The following is a 10,442-nucleotide window of genomic DNA, read 5'->3' as shown; positions in this document are numbered from 1 at the left end:
CCCACAAACCCTAAAGTTCTCTTAAGTTCGATGTTCCAAGATTCGATGGGAAGGGAAATTTCGGTCTGTGGCAACGGCGTGTTAAGGACTTGCTTACGCAGCAAGGGATGAAGAAGTCTCTGTTGGAGACGAAACCGGAAGCGATGGATCAGGATGATTGGGAAGAGATGCAGGATAAGGCGTCTCAACGATTCGACTCTGTTTGTCGGATGACATAACACATCAGGTGATGGACCTCACAACTTGTAAGGAGATGTGGGATAAGTTGGAAAAGATGTATATGTCAAAATCGTTATAGCAAACTATACCTCAAGCAGAGGTTGTTCGGTTTGAAGATGTCTGAGAGCGGGGATCTGGTTGCACACGTCAACAACTTCAATCAAATCATCGGGGATCTGGTTCGTGTGGATGTGAAGATTGAGGACGAAGATCAAGCCATGATCTTGCTGTGTTCTCTGCCTCCTCAATATGAGACGTTGTTAACAGCTCTAACAGTCGATAAAACGACCATAAAGCTGGAGACAGTTTCTGCAGCACTACTCTCTCACCATGAGAGAAGGCAGAATACAGGCGTGGGTGACAACTCTCAAGGTGACGGGCTGTATGTCAGTCAGGATAGAGGAAGGCAGCGGGGGAAGCAGCAGGATGATACTAGCAAGAAAGATCAAAGTCAAAGTTCGGGAAGAAAGTAGTCTGCTATAGGTGTGGCAAGCCTGGCCACTATAGGAGAGACTGTCCGGACAAAGGGCAGAATTCGAAGGAGACATCGAACTCTGCAAACATGGTTCAGAAGGTGGAAGACTCGGAAGGATCAGCTGATTCGGATATGCTTGCTGTTACGTCAGGTGATCACTCGGATACCTGGATAATGGATAGGGCGCTTCATTCCACATGACCCTAATAGGGAGTGGTTTGAACGTACAAGGCTGGAAACATGGGCTCTGTTCGACTTGCGGATGACAAGGCGTGTGGTGTTGTGGGCATTGGACAAGTCAAGTTTCAGATGTATGATGGGACTATCAGGACATTAACTGATGTCAGACACATACCAGTCATGAAGAAGAATCTGATATCTCTGGGGTTGCTACATAGAAACGGCTTCAAGTACAAATCAGATGATGATGAAGTATTGAAGGTTTTCAAAGGTTCTATGATGGTGATGAAGGGACAGATGACAGCTGGAAGCGTATATCGGTTGATAGGAACGTGGTTGTAGGTGTGCTGCAGCTGCAGTTTCTCAGTCGGAGTGTACAACCTTGTGGCATATGCGTATGGGCCACATTGGGGAACACGGTTTGAAAGAGCTCTTGAGAAGGGGTCTTCTGGACGGGTTGAAGGATTGCAAGATGGAGTTTTGCAAGTTCTGTGTGATGGGAAAACAGTTCAAAGTATCTTTTAAGACGGGCCAACACACGACAAAAGGTCTTATTGACTATGTCCATTCTGATGTGTGGGGGCCAACTCGGGTGCAATCTATGGGAGGATCAAGATACTTCGTTTTATTCATCGATGACTTCTCTAAGAAGGTTTGGGTGTTACTTCATGAAGCAGAAATCTGAGGTGTTCGAAAACTTCAAGGTTTGGAAAGCTGAAGTAGAAAATCAGACGGAGAGAAAGGTGAAGTACTTGAGATCGGATAATGGCACAGAGTATACTGACGGGAAGTTCCAGAAGTTTTGTGCGGAGCATGGCATTCAGAGGCACTTTACAGTGCGTAAAACACCTCAGCAAACGGTGTCGTTGAAAGAATGAACCGTTCGATTGCAGAGAAAGCAAGGTGTTTGAGGTTGAATGCAGGGTTAGCAAAGCAGTTCTGGGCGGAAGCAGTAAACATGGCAGTCTATCTCATCAATAGATCGCCAAGAAGTTCCTTAGAAGGGGGTCGCAGAAGAGGTGTGGACTGGGGTAGATATTGATCTATCAAACTTGAGGATATTTGGATGTCCAGCTTACATGCTAGTTGCGGGAGATGAAAGATCAAAGCTGGATTCGAAATCCAAGAAGTGCATCTTTCTAGGCTTTGAGAAAGGTGTTAAAGGATTCAAGTTATGGGATCCTGAGGCAAGGAAAAGGGTGTTTAGTCGAGATGTGGTCTTTGACGAGCAGTATATGGTGCAGCAGGCGATATCAGACCGAGTGCCTGTGACCATTGAGACTATCACGGATTCTGAAGTTACTCAGGAGGAGTCTGGTGCAGATAACCAGATGAAGTTAGTGATGAGCGGTCTGAGGAAGTGGCACAGAAAGAGGTTCAACGTGGAACAGAGGAGAGTTTGGTTTCTAGAAGACCAAAACGTGCAATAAAGGCTCCAGTCAGGTTCGGGTTTGAAGACATGGTCAACTATGCTCTTATGGTCGAGATGGATGATCCTACCACCTATCATGAAGCTATTAATAGCGATGAGAGGGATGAATGGATTGGTTCTATGACGGAAGAGGCAGTAAGTCTGGATAAGAACGAGACTTGGGATCTTGTGGAGTTACCTGAAGGGAAGAGAGCAATTGGCTGCAAGTGGATCTATAAGAAGAAGGAAGGGATGTCTGTGAAAGAACCTAAGAAGTTCAAGTCCAGAGTAGTGGCAAAAGGGTACTCGCAGAAGAAAGGAATAGACTACGACGAGATATTCTCGCCGGTAGTACGACACACTTCCATACGAGCTGTGTTGGGTTTGGTAGCTGTTTGGGATCTGCATCTTGAGCAGATGGACGTGAAAACGGCCTTCCTTCATGGAGAGTTGGAGGAGGAAATATATATGGAGCAACCTGAAGGTTTGGTTAAGCCTGGAGAAGAGCATCTGGTGTGTAGATTGAAGAAGTCTTTATACGGTTTGAAGCAGGCTCCAAGGCAGTGGTACAAACGGTTTGATTCATATATGATGAAAATAGGCTATCAAAGGTGCGAGTACGATTGCTGTGTGTATGTCAAGTCCCTTGACCATTCTCCCATATTCCTGCTGTTATATGTTGATGATATGCTCATTGCTGCAAACGATATGGATGACATAAATCGTTTGAAAGGGTTACTGGGACGAGAGTTTGAGATGAAGGATCTTGGTGCTGCAAAGAAGATTCTTGGAATGGAGATTCGCAGGGATAGAAGCTCTAAGAGGTTATGGCTTTCTCAGAAGAGCTACATTGAGAAGGTGTTAGAACGTTTTGATATGTCGAATTCAAAACCAGTCTCTACACCATTGGCGAAGCACTTCATACTTACAGCAGAGAAAAGTCCAAAGTCTGCTGAAGAACTCAAAGATATGGCGGAGGTTCCTTATGCTAGCGCAGTTGGTTGTTTGATGTATGCAATGGTGTGTACAAGACCGGATCTAGCACAAGCAGTTAGTCAAGTCAGTAAGTACATGTCGAATCCTGGGAGGAGACATTGGGATGCTGTGAAGTGGATCCTAAGATACTTGCGCGGTACAAGTGACTATGGGCTTATGTTTGGTGGAGAAGTGCAGGATTCAGTTATTGGGTTCGTGGATTCAGATTATGGTGGAGACCTTGATAATAGCAGGTCAACTACGGGGTATGTATTTACTCTTGCAGGAGCACCTATTTGCTGGAGATCAGTACAACAAGGTATTGTAGCGATGTCAACCACTGAAGCTGAATACATGGCACTTGGAGAAGCAGCTAAGGAAGCAGTATGGGTACAAGGACTTGTATCCGAGTTGGGTGTTGATCAAGAAGGTGTTCAGCTACACTGTGAGTCAAAGCGCGTTATGCTTGGCTAAGAATCAAGTGTATCATGGAAGGACGAAGCACATACGTATAAGGTTTCACAAGATAAGGGAGTTAGCAGCTTCTGGAGAAGTCTTATTGGAGAAGGTGCATACGTCGGAGAATCCAGCTGACATGTTGACCAAGCCTGTAACAACGGAGAAGTTCAAGCATTGCTTGAATCTGCTCCGTGTTTGCCAATGCTAAGAAGCATTGGAGGTTCCCCCCCAGAAGATAGACGGGATAAGGAGTTTTGTAGAGATTTTTCGTCAAGGTGGTGTTTGTTGCATCTGTGTGTCTTAAATCTCTGTTGTACCAGTAAAATGCCCAGCACTCGTGGTGCGGGCGACACTCGTTATCAAGGTTGACATCTGGGGGGTGCGGGGGCCGCAGCCCCCCGCGGTACGGTATGCCTTTTCAGTTTAGGAAAGTTACTATTTCTATTGGGAAAAGGAAATCGGGTTTTTTGAGGCTGTATAAATATGGGTCTAAGGGTTTGTAAATTATTATCACATCATTAATAAGAAACCCTAAACGGGTATTTGCCTCGATACGTTTTCTTTTCTATTCTTCTTCTAACCTAAACAAGGCTGTTCACAACAATAACCTAAATTCTTTACAAACATATCAATTTAAAATACCAAAAATAATAGGACGAAAATATAAAAGATATCCCACATTCTAAATGTTAGTATTATACAAGCAATGATAAATTGTTTTGTGTCGATGCACTATTATGGATAAGCACTTTCCATTTTAATCCATTCGAAGCTAGGACGAACATTCAATTCATCTTATAAATATTTATGTGAAAATTTAAGCCTTAGACATATTACAATCGCATCATATGATTTTTTTCTAGCCGGGCGGGTAACGTCAGAGATATAAGATTAGCATAGGTTAGACAAACAAATTTTGGTCCTTTGGATACCAATCCAAGACTTCGTGGTCTGAAAAGTACCAAGATTTTGTGGGTGAATAGCAAAAGAACATGTTTAGAACACGAAAAAATGTCATTTAAATCGCTAAAACTTTCAAATTTTAAATGGTCTGCAAAAATAATTATGTATTTTTCAACTAAAATTAAAAGTTAGTGATTTAAATGAGAATTTTTTTTCCCAAATATCAACAATACATTTTAAGTTGGATCTATCTACTATAAGAAACTAACTCATATTATTAAGTATACAACTAGATATTAATTTTTACTTTCTAGCTATTTAAATATCTTAAAAGAAAATATGTTTATTAACAACATCTCTTAAAAAATAGTTTGGCTCATTCCATAAATTTAAGATATCCAAAGTTAGTAGAAAAATTAGCAGACAAGTCAGTCCCACTTAACCAAGTTGAAGATGAAATTGCAAAAGAAGATAAAATTAAACACAAGAAAATGAAATTTGGTGTAACATATAAATAAATAAACACGTGGCAGGAACAGAAAGGTGAGATGGGCCCAAGCGGGCGACATAACTGAAAGATGCCTGAGACGTGACCAATATCGCCTTGTGAACTGTGGAGCTATCCATAATGGCATAGACGATCATCTCCTCCCCAAGTTGCATTGCGATTTGTCCCTAATAATTGCATACTAGCGACATCGTTTGGACGAGCCTGCTTAATTAACTACTTATTCAAAGAACGAAAACAAGTAAAACAAACTTGACTTATTGACGAAAATTACAATTATTTGCAGTTTTTGATAAAGTTCAATTATTTAATTTTATTATTATTAATTTTAAAGTACGATTATTTGAAGTTGCGTGGGCATAAAATTTGTAAGAAAACTTCATGACAGAATTTTATATGACCTACTCTTTTTTTGTAACTTTTTATATGACCAACTTATGTGAGGTTTAGCGAAATTAACTAATTTAAACTAATAAAAATAGGAGTGGACCTAATATTAATGTGTTTTCTGGTAGGTTTACGAGCTCCTTCAATATGATGCTTCACGTGGGATAATTATATCATCTTATGAGTACTTATTTTAACCCACATAGAGACTTGCAAACGAGGACGGCCATTATTTTCTGATTTTAGTTTCAATAGATAGAATATAAAATTGCAAAAGTTACAGTAATAAACGTACTTTTGTAAAGACATCCGGTAAAATTGAAACAATAAAGAGAAGATTAGCATGATTCATGCATAAAAATGATACGCACAAGTTGAAAAGGTCCAAATTTTAAAAATTTACAAAAAAACAGTTATAGTAATAAAGTAGATCGAATCTTATGTATAAAATTTATTAGAACATGTAACATTATCTGTTAACAGTACATGCAATAGCTTTCTATGAAAATCGCAATATATATCGTGTTGTGTGGAAGATACTTTCAGAATTTGGAATGAATATGGTTATCGACCAATTATTTACAAATGTATATATGATCTGAGTGTCAACACACAGAACAACTATAAGAAAATTGTGTGATTCTAGTAATAATAAAAACATAAATATGTGTATATATATATTATTTTTTGTTATTATTAATTGCAGTCCGATTTTTATACATTTGAAGCTATAAAGCTGATAGATTTCAACCTCAATTTGCCATCGAGTTCTGGTGCTCTGCTACAACAACGTTTTTCTTTTATTATCTTTTCAAAAGAAAACTATTTTGGTTTTTTGTCTGTTTATTTGAGATGTTGCCTCCCCCAGATGATATACCAAAAAATACAATGGGCATTATATTTTATGGCTTGATTCCCATTTTCTTCGTATAAAAGTTTTCGCTAAAAAAAGTTTTCATCTAAAAAAGTTTTCATCAAAAAAAAGTTTTCATTTAAATATTTTACGGGGTGGTGCGGTGGTGCCTAATAAATCAATAGATGAGACGCAACATAATTTTCCCTTATAACTTTTCAAAGACGGCAACGAAAGTGTTTTTAATACGAGATTCTCTAAAAAACAAAAATATTTTATAAGAAAACTCTAAAATTCATCTTCTCTCTCTAAACCCTCCGACTTCTCTGTAGAACTATCAAATATCGATCTCGTCTTCCCACTCCGGCGGCTTCTGTAGAGCCGGCAATTAGGTATTACAAAAGGGTTGATCATAATGATCTATATAACTTACAACATCAACTCCCTGTTCTCTGTTTTAAACCACAAAACTCTCCAATAAACAAACTTGGGACCCAAGAAAACTCCACCATGTTATATCTATTTATATAAAATAGACTTTCAATCACTCCTAGGCTATCCACATAGGATGCCATGTCATAAACTCGAGTTTCCTGGCGCTGACACGTGTCCCAGAAGGTGAAACACATCGTTTCATTTATTCTCCAGTGCGATGGGCTTTTACCGTCTGGTATCATGTTTTGGCTCAAGCTTTGATGGTTTATGCGGCCCGAGCAGATTGAATCGTCTCTAACCCTAATTAGTAACTGCGCGAAGAAATGGAGATGGTGTCGTCTCTCCTCTAAACTCAAGTCTGTTTCTCCGACATGTTTCTCCGTTGAAGTCTCATGGGCTCTTCGATCTCCAGTGCTGCTTCTCACGCCGTCGAGGACCTGTCTTGATACCACTGTGTCTGTCTCCGCTACTGCACCTCCGACTACTCCACGCTGTGTCCATTCCGGTAACGTTTTTTACTTTGCCCAAAACTTGATTGATGATTAGAAATCTCCGTTAGAATTTGACTATAGCTTATTGATATGTTAGGTTCAATGTGTATAATATAATGTTTGACATGAATATTGATTGATTGCAGAATTAGAATGATAATTTTGAAAATTGAAAAACCAGAGTCTGAAGCAAAATGTCTAGGTACAACAAATGCTGAGACAGAAGCATTTCTATCGGAGCTGAAAGAGGAAATAGAAGTTTTGTTGCATAATCTGAAAGCCTCAAAGAATAAAACGGTAAATATATCGTCCATATCTTTGTGCAGTCTATTTAATTATCAATGCATAGTTGCGATGCTTAATCTGTTTATATATATCGCAGCAAGAATTGTTGTTACATCTTTCAACTTCAGAGACTGAAAGCAAAGAGAACTATGAAAAGCTACAGGCTGATGCGCAGAGAGGCTGAAGAAATGGAGATTTTGCAGAAGGATAGCGATAGCAACCAGCTGCGTCTGGATTCATTCAAAAGAGGTGAACCAGCTCTAATGCGTTATTGAAGAGAAAGAGCTTCTTATTAATCAATGCAAGGAAACGAGAAGAAATTGGATCAGAAAACAACAGAGGTTTATGAATATGGTTATTGGACAAGGCTTTATGAGTATTATCGACCTTTTAGCACTTATCAAATATGAACAACATTGCAGGATAAGGAGGTACTAGCAGCTGCTGAAACCATGCTTCTAGACGCGAAGAAGCAATATGATCTGATGCTTCTAAACAGTTGGAATTATCTAGGCACTTGAAGGAGTTATCTCAGAGGAATGACAAGGTATGTCTGGATCACTTTCTCCATATATACGTTAGAATAATATGCAGAAGATTTAAAATGATGTATATGCTTCTCTGATGCTTTTTAGGCGGTTAATCAAATCCGGAGGAAGTATGATGAGGAGAAGCAGGAGAAATGCTTCTCTGGTATAGTAATCTTCACTTTCTCAACATCAACGAGCATAAATAAGCTTATACATGTGTGTAGTAGCAGAAGATGCACATACGAGAACCAAAGTCACTTTTCTCTTGCCTTTCTGTTTGTAAATTTGATACTGAGCAGGTTTTCAAATAGCAAACATGCTGATAAGGCTGCCTGTTCTGCAGATACACACTATCCGGGAGGAACACGAGAACAGGGAGTTCAATCTCAAAGCTAAGCACGATGAGGAACTGAGGCAAGCTCAATTTCAGGCTGAAATTGAATTGAAAGAGGTACAATACCAGCAGCACAATTTGATAGTTTCATAGGAATATAGAGACTCTGGTATTCAATTGGTAAAATTCTCTCATGCAGAGGATAACAACAATCAGGAACGAGCATGATGTTCAACTGAAAGCATTTAAGTGTCGGTACAAAGATGATTGCAAGAAGCTGCAAGACGGATTAGATCTTCAGAGATCAAAAGTATAGTGTTTTATCAAGATTCATTACAAGATAGCACGTGTTATAGGTCAAAAACCTACTGACATAAATGAGTTACCGTTTCAGGAAGAGAGGCAAAGAGCTTTGTTGCAAATGCAGTAGAGGGTTATGAGTGATAAAGCTCTAGAAGAGCAAGAAGTGAGCGCTAGGAAGGCTAGACCAGAAATCATTTTGATCCACTGAAATATATTACTTTAGTTTATACTGTCTTATAAAGAAACATAAACGTATACTGATTTTGAGTACTTAATCATTATCTTGCAGGAATACTCTGAGATTTCATGAACAATCGACATTAATTTGTCTCTTAATTTTGTCTTTAGAACTGCAAATAAGTTTCTGTTCAGCTCTGGATAATGGGTTTTAAAAACAGTACGTGTTTGAGGAAGGGTAAGAAGATTTTGGAGGAGAGATGGATCAGTTTGAAACATAACGCCAAGCTGAGTTTTTCGCTTCTTCAGATTGGGGAAGAACAAAAGGGTAACTATTTCAAGCTCATGGTAAAATTCTTGATATTAAATTCTTTTGAGACTCAAGCCATTAAATATTTTGATTCTTTCTCTGAACTCAAACGCATTTACTCCCACGTAAAATTTATCTTCATTGTCTTCTCTAATGCAACTGTTATTTACTTATTGTGAAACAGTTTACAGGAGGTTTCAGAGAAGAGTGAGGATTTAGAAAGGACGTCACCCTATGGATCTGCGTAACATAGTTTTCAGGTCCTAAAGAAGAAAAAAAATGAAGTAGGTGAGTTTGACAGTCTCAGAGATTGATGTGTTGTTCTGTAATTTGCAATGCAAACCAATGAACTACTTACCAGGAACAAGTTGGTAATTAGAGCATTGTGGTGTCCACTGGGTAGCTTCCCAACACCCGCAAAAAGGTAGCAAATTCCTGTTAGATTAAAAAAAAACTAGAGCCTTGGTTACATCCTACTTCACCGTGTGTGTTTCCAGACCAAGTAAAGAAAAAAAAGACGAAGGCTTTTACCTCGAGATGCCCAAGTGCGTTTTGAGCAATTTCATCAGCCATAGATGCTTCCAAAACCAAATAGAAAAGATAATCATGACCACTGACATAAAAAGAATATTAATAAAGATTGTCAAAAGGAGTACACAAAAATACAGAAATAGCAAGAATTCTTTTCAAAATGTCATAAAATCATTCTTATTATAAACCACTATAGTGCTTTTGTCCATCACGTTCAATAGCCAGACCTAACCATTTCAGATCAATCCCGACTTTTAAAAAAGCAAAAAAATCAACAATGAGAATAACAAAGTCAATTAATAACCCTTAACAAAGTCAAGGGGAATATTAATATTTGGTTTTTCCATTGTTTATTCTGGTGGAGTCGTGGAGAGATTTTGGTAAATTTTGTATTCTAATTCATGAATGTGCAGTAGTAAAAGGAATGTGGTTTTAGTTTAAGATTTTATTTGTAATAAGCACTAATTACTGGTTTATGTCTTTTTGTTGAACAGCTAGCTTCTCATACAAGATCAAGATATTTTTTTAACTTTATCCATGTTGTATTTTGTTAATCTCTTTTAGACCATTCACTATGATCTGAAACTGTGTACATAATTCAATGCATGTTGGTCTTTGGATTAGCAAAAATTAGTCTAAAGCACGGGGAGAGTAAAGTTGTTGGATGACTATTTTT

At 38.6% G+C, this 10,442-nt stretch overlaps 1 long non-coding RNA gene and 1 other non-coding gene across 9 annotated transcripts; both read left to right on the top strand.

The window, feature by feature from the left end:
* Nucleotides 1-5,808: 5,808 nt before the first annotated feature.
* LOC130497146 (U6 spliceosomal RNA) lies at nt 5,809-5,911 on the top strand. The gene has a single exon (XR_008936158.1). It is a non-coding gene; the product is annotated as a U6 spliceosomal RNA (small nuclear RNA).
* Nucleotides 5,912-6,544: 633 nt separating this feature from the next.
* On the top strand, nt 6,545-9,711 carry LOC108811937 (uncharacterized). Of its 8 annotated transcripts, none has more exons than XR_008935535.1 (10): nt 6,550-7,310; nt 7,499-7,593; nt 7,679-7,922; nt 8,004-8,128; nt 8,217-8,274; nt 8,455-8,562; nt 8,645-8,755; nt 8,840-9,253; nt 9,420-9,523; nt 9,597-9,711. It is a non-coding gene; the product is annotated as an uncharacterized LOC108811937 (long non-coding RNA). The 8 variants fall into 8 exon arrangements; XR_008935533.1 differs by having other exon boundaries at nt 6,555-7,310; nt 8,840-8,911; nt 9,038-9,253; nt 9,420-9,711; XR_008935536.1 differs by having other exon boundaries at nt 6,545-7,310; nt 8,217-8,364; nt 9,420-9,711.
* The last annotated feature ends 731 nt before the right edge of the window (nt 9,712-10,442 follow it).

Source organism: Raphanus sativus, chromosome 6, assembly GCF_000801105.2.
Source record: "Raphanus sativus cultivar WK10039 chromosome 6, ASM80110v3, whole genome shotgun sequence".
Lineage (NCBI taxonomy): Eukaryota > Viridiplantae > Streptophyta > Magnoliopsida > Brassicales > Brassicaceae > Raphanus > Raphanus sativus.
This window is presented reverse-complemented; position numbering and strand designations above follow the sequence as displayed.